We start from the raw sequence: 10,099 nt of genomic DNA on the forward strand, positions 1-10,099 counted from the left end.
ATAATTCCATTTGTTTAGCAAAGACTTAAACTACCTTCATGAATGTTAATAAATGGTATAATTTTAGAGTTTTGTAAACTTGTATATCGTATTTACTTTGGAAAAAAACCATGAAATGCAATATTAGCAGATATACTTGTTTTATTTTCTATGACGATACCATTTTTTTATTCAATACTTCACCTACCGAATTGAAGGTTAAGTATTATTATAATGAGAAAGTGGTGTCATCGTTTTGTGCGTATGGTTGTTGGAAACTCAATGAAAATCCCTATTAAGCACTTTATGTTGGAGTTTTTCACTGACACTTCCACTTGTTTAGCAAAGACATGACCTCCCGCCTTAAAGGGCGTTAAATTGGAACTTCCTCATATACCACAATGAAGTTTCAAATGAAGTGGTATCATGGGAACTACTTGTCAGCGGAGTTTGAGCCTTTTCGTGGGACAACAAGCATTCATGACCGCGGACGTGAACGCTCTGTTAGTTTTCACTGCAAATTCCATTTTATAAGCCAAGCCTTAACCTCCCTAATTGAAGGTACAAATCTAGATATGTAATGTTGTATAAGAGTGTGGATTGGAATGATTATTTTTTTATAGCCTATTTTGTTTATTTCCTAAGGTTTATGTCTTTTCAAGATTACTAAGGCCTTAATTTAATACTTTATAAAATTATATTATACCTATAATAATAATAATTTATTTTTGACCCACTAACAATTATTAAAAAGTGGAGTAACAAAAGAAAATAAAAAGTAAAGACATACAAAAACAAAACACATGCAAAACTATATCAATATAAAAACTACAAATACAAATAAAAGCAATCGCACAAGAGGATGAAAAGGACCCAACCGCTTGCAGGCCTCATCTTTTAACTTGGAGTCCAGCTTGTTATATGACGTCAATATATCAGTTGCATTAAACATTCGAATAATCTTACGGTTTCTATACCAACGAGGCAAATACAAAAGATATTTACAATAACGGAAATACAAAACTCTAATATCCTGCATATCATTATTATTAAAAAATGGGCGCAAATCTGATAGAAAAAGAATGGAATGGTCACAATACGTAGAATAGAGTTTAGCCAATGCCTTACGAGAATGTTGGCCGCGATCCGGAACAATTTTAGCATAACCTGCTGCTTTAAGCTTATTCTTAATATCTGCAAGTGCACTAGCACGGATAGCTGATATAGAAGAGCAGATACTAATCCCGAGCCAACGCAACGCAGGAGCCAGCTTAACTGAAAAAGAAGTACAACTCAAATCACTACTTGGGTTTTTAGCATTGAAAACTAAATATTCACATTTTTTCGCATTAAGCAGGATACCCTGAATTAAACTGAAAACAACGTATCACAAAAAATTAGGAATTCAATAATAACCATATCTATATTAAAAACTTATAACTTTCAAGCGGTCGTTGCCGAGTGGTTAGGGCGTCTGATTAGAAATCAGATTTCAATAATAATCATATTTATATTTAAAACTTACAAATCCTAGTGGCTGTGACAATTTTGATTGGTTTCACCATTTACCATAATCTAGAAGGAGATGATCAAAAGGACCAACCTTGATAAAACCATGAAAAGGGGGATGGTTTTCTGCTAGTATATGATCTATTGCATAAGAGTCTTGATTAGAATGATTATTTTGGTACAACCAATTATGTTTAGTTCATAGAGGGAATTTTCATCAAGATTACCAATACCTTAATTTAGTATTAAAAATGATATTATACACATACCCTGAATTAAACTGAAAACAACATATCATAAAAAAATAGGAATTCAATAATAACCATATCTATATTAAAAACTTATAACTTTCAAGCGGTCGTAGCCGAGTGGTTAAGGCGTCTGATTTGATATCAGATTTACTCTGGGAGCGTAGGTTCGAATCCTACCAGGGGTGAACATTTTTCATCCATTTAACCATTTACCACAATCTAGAAGGTACAAATCTAGATATGTACTGTTGTATAAGAGTGTGGATTGGAATGATTATTTTGTTATAGCCTATTTTGTTTATTTCCTAAGGGTTATATCTTTTCAAGATTACTAAGGCCTTAATTTAATACTTTATAAAATTATATTATGCCTCTAATAATAATAATTTATTTTTACCCACTAACAATTATTAAAAAGTGGAGTAACAAAAGAAAATAAAAAGTAAAGACATACAAAAACAAAACAAATGCAAAACAATATAAATATAAAAACTACAAATACAAATCAAAGCAATCGTACAAGAGGATGAAAAGGACCCAACCGCTTGCAGGCCTCATCTTTTAACTTGGAGTCCAACTTATTATATGACGTCAATATATCAGTTGCATTAAACATTCGAATAATCTTACGGTTTCTATACCAACGAGGCAAATACAAAAGATATTTACAATAACGGAAATACGAAACTCTAATATCCTGCATATCATTATTATTAAAAAATGGGCGCAAACCTGATAGAAAAAGAATGGAATGGTCACAATACGTAGAATAGAGTTTAGCCAATACCTTACGAGAATGTCGGCCGCGATTTGGAACAATTTTATCATAACCTGCTTTAAGCTTATTCTTAATATCTGCAAGTGCACTAGCACGGATAGCTGAAATAGAAGAGCAGATACTAATCCTGAGCCAGCGCAACGCAGGAGCCAGCTTAACTGAAAAAGAACTACAACTAAAATCACTACTTGGGTTTTTAGCATTGAAAACTAAATATTCACATTTTTCAGCATTAAGCAGGATACCCTGAATTAAACTGAAAACAACGTATCACAAAAATTTGGGAATTCAATAAAAACCATATCTATATTAAAAACTTATTACTTTCAAGCGGTCGTAGCCGAGTGGTTAAGGCGTCTGATTAGAAATCAGATCCAAACTAATTGCTTTGTTTGGATTATTAATACGGTAGCAACAACAGTTCAAATTTTAAGGGAAAGAAAAGGAAGGAAAGAAAAGGAAAAAGGAAAGAAAGAAAAAGGATTATTTGGCTAATAAAAATAGTTTAGTAGCCAAATTCTCATTATTTTTTTCGCTGATTAGTGACAGCCTGTGCAGAAGAGGGCGGGAACAAACACAAGAGCCATATCGGTACCGGCTGGATATTGATCCTTAAACTGATGGGGAAAGGCTATTTGGGTACCCTCACTTCCCACAGGTTTTGTTAGCTGTATCTCGTCAGCATTCTTTCTGTGTAGCTCATTCAGCATTCATTCACCCAAGAAGCGAGTAAATAGCCAGAGGCGATACGTATATTTTTGCGAATACTTTCTGGACCGGTTTTGGATGTGATTAAGGAATTGGATTGTTAATTTTTGTGACATCATTGGGTACGATTGGACTTAATTTGGATAGATTATAAGCGAAGAAAAATGGCAAAAATCAAGTATTTATATAGCCCTTTTTTAAATTTCATCCAGCGTTCACTTAACTTCAAAGATATTCCCCATGAATTGGTTGTAAGCACTGCCGTGAGATTTTTTGACAAGGAATCTGTCACACAAGCCGTAAGATTTATATGAGATCAATTAGATAAAGATGGAACCATTTTGAAAGAGCGTAGAAGCACAATAAATGCATCTGTTTTTGTAGAAGATGCGATTCATGCTATGAAGGAATTGGACACTAAGGGTGATTTCCCTTTCAAATTCACTATTTATGATTCATCTGAGACTCCTTCCATACCTCACGATGTATTTACCTCATTAACGTGCAAACTAAACGAACGTGGTGAAAAAATGAATGCATGGCTGGACCGATGCAACGCCAGTTTTGTCACTAAAACGTGGCCTACTCCCAGCGAATCTCTAAGTATCCCGCTTCACGTAAAAGAAGCACCACCCGAAATCTATAAATCGTGCCAAAAGCAGAAATAATTTCTTGATTCCAAAGGTGCCTCCGGAAAAGTACAGAAGGTAGTTACGAGAAGCGATACGCTGGTGTTGTATGTTAGAACCGAGCATGATGCAGAAGCTATAGCTAATAGCATAAAATTGAAGTCCGCAGCTGTACTTAAAGTCTATAAACCGAAATTCCTGGCAGTGGCTAAATTTGTCCCTGAAAATACGACAAACGAGGAGATTGAGTCTGCTATGGAAGGAATCCACGAAGCGAAACGCTATGGTACTAGCAAGTCAGTCAAGTTAACATTCAGAGACAAAGAAGCTCTTGAAAAAGCACTGAAATATGGCGTTTACGTCGGTTATTGCCATATCAAGGTGGACAAATATGTTGCCGCCCCTCTGAGGTGTTTTAAATGCCAAAAGTTTGACCACTTGCAACGAGATTGCCCTAACAATGCGAAGTGTTCCAGGTGCTCCGGCGATCACGAAAACCCTAAAGACAATCCATGCGTCCGTGACACTAAATGTGCTAATTGCTCTGGAAAGCATCCATGTTATAGCTCGCAATGCCCGGTTTATAAAAGACAATTAGAGGCTAGTTCAAACAAACGTAAACAATGAATGCAACTATCTCGCTTTATAGCAGAAATATATACGGGCACGCTCCACACAAGCTATCTCTTTTAAGTGATCTAGTAACCAAGCATAGCATAATATGCATTCAGGAACATTTGGTAACAGCCGATCATTCAGCAATCCTTGACCGATTTCCAGGAAAGGACTATTTTTTGCAGTCTGCTATCCGCAACAGCTCAGTTGGAAGGCCGAGTGGTGGAATCTTGATCATTGCAGACTCCAATTTGCAATGCACGCTAATTGATTCATGCGATTATTTTTCTGCGATCAGAGTTCCTGGTCCAAATGGCTTTATAGTCATATCAGTGTACCTCCCCACAAATTATCGTGATGTCCTCTCAGAAAGGCGTTACACGAAGGCTTGTGCGAGACTCGGGAGGTTGGCCGAACAATACAAGTCAGAAAAAATTATTATACGTGGGGACTTCAACTCTCAGCTTCTGGATGATGATCGTTTTTTCACCAGATTAAGGGGGTGTCTGCCAGAAGCTATGGCCCCAGTTCCAAAATCCCAGTCCTTCACGTTTGTCCACAGTGCATCCCTGGCTACATCAGATATCGATCACTTTTTCGTAAATTTCCTACTTCCGACCGGGATTAAAGCCATTGTTGACTCGGAACACAATTGTAGCGATCACCTTGGGATTAGCTTACTGGTACCATTCTCCACCTACAAGAGGTGCCCCGGGCGATCATGGTTTATCAAGAGTGAATGGCAAAGGATAGATCAGTCCTTGTACAAAGATATTCTTGACTCAACTCTTGCTAAAATCAAAGTACCGTTCCACCTGCTTACTCATGGCCAAAATGAAGACAGACTAGCCCTGAACATCTTTTGCTCCGAAATTGTTCATTCGATGAAGCTTGCGGAATCTGCCGCTGTTCCAGTGGCAAAAGTGTACCCCAACACTCGTACAAAGGGATGGGATAACCCAAATGTCAAGTTTGCCAAGAAGAGATCCAAGTTCTGGTACGAATTGTGGAAGGACTGCGACAAACCCCGCTCTGGAGTAGTTTTTCAGTGCTTTCGACATGCCAAAAAAGAATTCAAACGTTTTGTCGAGAATATGCAAGTCCAGCAAGTGGAGAAGTTGTCTTGTGATTGCAGGAGTGACCCAAACATCTTATGGAAGCGATTCCAATCTAACAGGGCCGACGCTGATGTGCAAAGTCCCATTCCCGATGAAAGTTGGGTAAACCATTACAAGGACGTGCTTGCGCCACCACCCAACGAGCTGGACTCCGTATATAAATCTAAGTTAGATAGGCAATTAATCAGTGCAAAACTCCGCCGCACTGATGTCATTGTTTCTAAATGGTATATTGAGATAATTGTGAGAAAATTGAAAAAGAACAAGTCTCCAGGGCTCGATGGGATCACTCCGAGGCACTTACAGCACGGCACAGAACGTCTACATGAGTACTTAGCCTTACTATTCCAAATGAGCATCGAGCAGGGACTCACACCTGCCAACTTTCATGGTTGCCGCACATCCAATATTCTGAAAAAGAATCGAGATCCCTTGCTTTGTAAAAGCTGCAGACCAATCACACTTTCATCGGTTATCAGCAAAGTATTGAGAAGGTACTGTTGCCCCATATTACGTCGCACGCTCTAATGGGAGACAAGCAACTTGGATTCAGAAATGGTTGGGCTGTGGACACGCCCATCGGTTACCAAGAAGAATAATGAGGTCTACATCTTTAGTTAAAAGCCACTATTTGCCTGCAGTGTTGACATTTCTGGTGCGTTCGATTCTGTCGTCCAATCGCGGGCACTGTGGTGCCTCTTAGATTCAGAAGTCAACCCCCGCATTGTCCTTGTTCTCCATGACTGGTACTCCCACACGCATATTCGTCTAGCTTTGGGATGGGAAACAATCGCCGGTCACCGTAAGCAAAAGCCTTCTGAACCCATTCGGCTCTTCAAAGGAGTACGGCAAGGATCTGCTCTAAGCCCTATCATCTTTAATTCTGCGATTTACTCTGTAACAAGATTTGTTTGTGGGACCTTCTTTTTGGAGGGCTTGGATCTAAGTTTCATTTCTTATGCAGATGACTTGGTGCTCCTAAGCAGCACGCTGAGGGGTCTAAAAGAGAATCTTCGTCTTTTAGTGACCCTATACAGAAGAATAGGACTACGAGTCAACATAGAGAAAACCAAATTTATCGTTTTTAGCGGCACCAACTCGACCAATTCCAATCTTGTCCTTGACGGTATCGGAATCCAGCAGTCCCAGTCCCTAATTTACCTTGGTATCACGTATGGCCAGACGCCTAGGTCAACTAGAGGCTTGTTGGCTGAATCAGTCTGTAAATCTATCCGCTCAGCATATGGAAAAGCTGTCAAATGCAAGTGGTCATTTAATCGATTTATTAAGTCAAAACTATTCAACGCCGTCGTCTCTCCTGCCATCTGGCATATATCACCCTTGTGGGAAATGTTGTCCCTCACCGAGCGTCGAAAAATACGAACCACGTATTACAGATTTGCAAAATTTTTGCTGAGACTTCCACTGAGATTTTCTAACACGGAAATCTCATCCATATATGGAATCCTTGATCCATCAACAAAGGTGATTGATCTAGAACGGAGAGCCTCAAGACGATCCCTCAGTAAACTCTACGACTCACCGCTGACTCAACTGTTTCAGTAAATGAAATACCTGTATTTAATTTTTAGTGTTGAACATGTTTTTCTTCTTTTTTTGTTTCATTTTGTACTCCGCTTTTTTTTCTCCATTTCTCCATTGTAAGCGGGCATAAATAAATATATATATTACCAATACCTTAATTTAGTATTAAAAATGATATTATACATATACCCTGAATTAAACTGAAAACAACGTATCATAAAAAATTAGGAATTCAATAATAACCATATCTATATTAAAAACTTATAAATTTCAAGTGGTCGTTGCCGAGCGGTTAAGGCGTCTGATTTGAAATCAGATTCCCTCTGGGAGCGTAGGTTCAAATCCTACCGGCGGTGAACATTTTATCTGTTTAACCATTTACCACGATCTAGAAGGAAATGATTGGTTAACATATGTACTGTTGTATAAGAGTGTGGATTGGAATGATTATTTTGTTATAGCCTATTATGTCTATTTCCTGAAGGGTATTTCTTTTCAAGATTACAAAGGCCTTAATTTAATACTATTATAAAATAATACTATACCTGAATTAAGTTGAAAACACTGGATCATAACCAAATGCAAACTAAATAGTAACCCTATCTATATTCAGAACTCATAATTTTCAAGCAGTCGTAACCGAGCGGTTAGGGCGTCTGATTAGAAATCAGGTTTCAATAACAATCATATTTATATTTAAAACTTACAAATCATAGCGGCTGTGACATTTTTGATTTGTTTCACCATTTACCATAATATAGAAGGACATGATTAAAAGGACCAACCTTGAAAACCCCATGAAAAGGGGGATGGTTCTTGGCTAGTATATGTCCTATTGCATAAGAGTCTTGATTGGAATGATTATTTTGATATAGCCTATTGTGTTTAGTTCTAAAAAGGGAATTTTTATCAAGATTACAAATACGTTAATTTAGTATTATAAAAATGTTATCAATTTTTAGTTATATTATCAATAATAACCATATCTATATTAAAAACTTTTAAATTTCAAGTGGTCTTGGCCGAGTGGTTAATGTGTCTGATTCGAAATCAGATTCCCTTTGGGAGCGTATGCTCGAATCCTACCATCTGCGAAAATTTTTATCCGTTTAACCATTTACCACAATCTAGAAGGTACAAATCTAGATATGTACTGTTGTATAAGAGTGTGGATTGGAATGATTATTTTGTTATAGCCTATTTTGTTTATTTCCTAAGGGTTATATCTTTTTAAGATTACTAAGGCCTTAATTTAATACTTTATAAAATTATATTATACCTATACCCTGAATTAATCTGAAAACAACGTATCACAAAAAATTAGGAATTCAATAATAACCATTACAATATTAAAAACTTATAACTTTCAGGTGGTCGTGGCCGAGTGGTTAAGGCGTCTGATTAGAAATCAGATTTCAATAATAATCATATTTATATTTAAAACTTACAAATCATAGTGGCTGTGACAATTTTGATTGGTTTCACCACTTACCATAATCTAGAAGGAGATGATCAATCAGATTCCCTCTGGGAGCGTAGGTTCGAATCCTACCGGCTGCTAGAATTTTGTATCCGTTTAACTATTTACCCCAATCAAGAAGGAATTGATCGCTTAGCATATGTCCTGTTGCATAAGAGTGTGGATTGGAATGATTATTTTGTTATAGCCTATTATGTTTATTTCATACAGGGGATTTTTCGTCAAGATTACTAAGGCCTTAATTTAATACTTTATAAAATGATATTATACCTGTACCCTGAATTAAATTGAAAACAATGTATCATAACCAAATACGAACTCAATATTAAGCATATCTATATTCAGAACTCATAATTTTCAAGCAGTCCGGGCCGAATGGTTAAGGCGTCTGATTAGAAATCAGATTTCAATAACAATCATATTTATATTTAAAACTTACAAATCCTAGTGGCTGTGAAAGTTTTGATTTAATTCACCATTTACCAAAATCTAGAAGTACATGATCAAAAGGACCAACCTTGATAAAACCATGAAAAGGGGGGGGTGGTTCTCGGCTAGTATATGTTCTATTGCATAAGAGTGTTGATTGGAAAACTATATGAATAAAGATATATTGAAGATTTCTAAAAGAGAAAACAAAAGAGAAAATCTTTTTTTTTTACCTACGGACTTATCCCCTACTAAAATGTCCTATCACATTTCTATAGGTTGAAATTTTCGTGTCAAAATTCATATTTTAAGTTCTACAATTTTGATTTATTTTTACATTTGGGGTATTGATTTTTGTTTTGCTCAAATTCTGTAACAATATTCTTCTTTTGAAACCGAATATTATACTATTTTCTGTATTTTGGATTGTACCACGCCAAGATATAACCAATATATGGTCACATATCAATATCTGAATAAGGATATATCGAAGATATAGGGGCGGGGGAAACACTAAAAAAAGGCATTTGTCGGTTAAATCAGATCAGGACAATATTTTCAAACTTGAGAAGGGGGGGGCAAGAAAATATACGATGGATAATATATGAGTATTCTCTTAAAGTTTATAGGACAATCTAAATTATTAAATTTTTGCTAAGGGTTGTACAGTTACCCAGTTATAGGCTACCGTAGGCTGCGTCAATATTTGAGACCAAAAGGATTTTTTTTCTTTTTACCCTTCTCATTTTTAACGGGGAAATTTTGTATCTTATTGGGGAAGTTGGTGTTTTTTTTTGTAATTGATGAACGTTTTAGTGCAGTTAGTTAATTATTTATATCATATTTTTTTTCATCGAATGAACTTCTCATTAAAGGTATCAAGGTAGCTTAAAATACTGCACGGGTCAGTTATTCTTATAAGAAATATAAAAATGGAAAGTAGTTTTAATTCAAGAACAATATGCTTAGGTGAACCGTTTAAGCTGTCGTAAATCTCTGGGGTTTCAAATAAGTTATGGGCGTAAATTTATTATTGTATCAACGCTTTGCAAAGGGTC

General features: G+C 36.4%; 2 non-coding genes across 2 annotated transcripts; both read left to right on the plus strand.

The window, feature by feature from the left end:
• The first annotated feature begins 7,406 nt into the window (after positions 1–7,406).
• TRNAS-UGA (transfer RNA serine (anticodon UGA)) lies at positions 7,407–7,488 on the plus strand. The gene has a single exon. It is a non-coding gene; the product is annotated as a tRNA-Ser (tRNA).
• Positions 7,489–8,502: 1,014 nt separating this feature from the next.
• TRNAS-AGA (transfer RNA serine (anticodon AGA)) lies at positions 8,503–8,692 on the plus strand. Its single transcript has 2 exons — positions 8,503–8,539; positions 8,648–8,692. It is a non-coding gene; the product is annotated as a tRNA-Ser (tRNA).
• Positions 8,693–10,099: the final 1,407 nt, after the last annotated feature.

The sequence above is a fragment of the Artemia sp. Qi Xiang Cuo genome, chromosome 3 (genome assembly GCF_049724085.1).
Source record: "Artemia sp. Qi Xiang Cuo chromosome 3, ASM4972408v1, whole genome shotgun sequence".
Lineage (NCBI taxonomy): Eukaryota > Metazoa > Arthropoda > Branchiopoda > Anostraca > Artemiidae > Artemia > Artemia sp. Qi Xiang Cuo.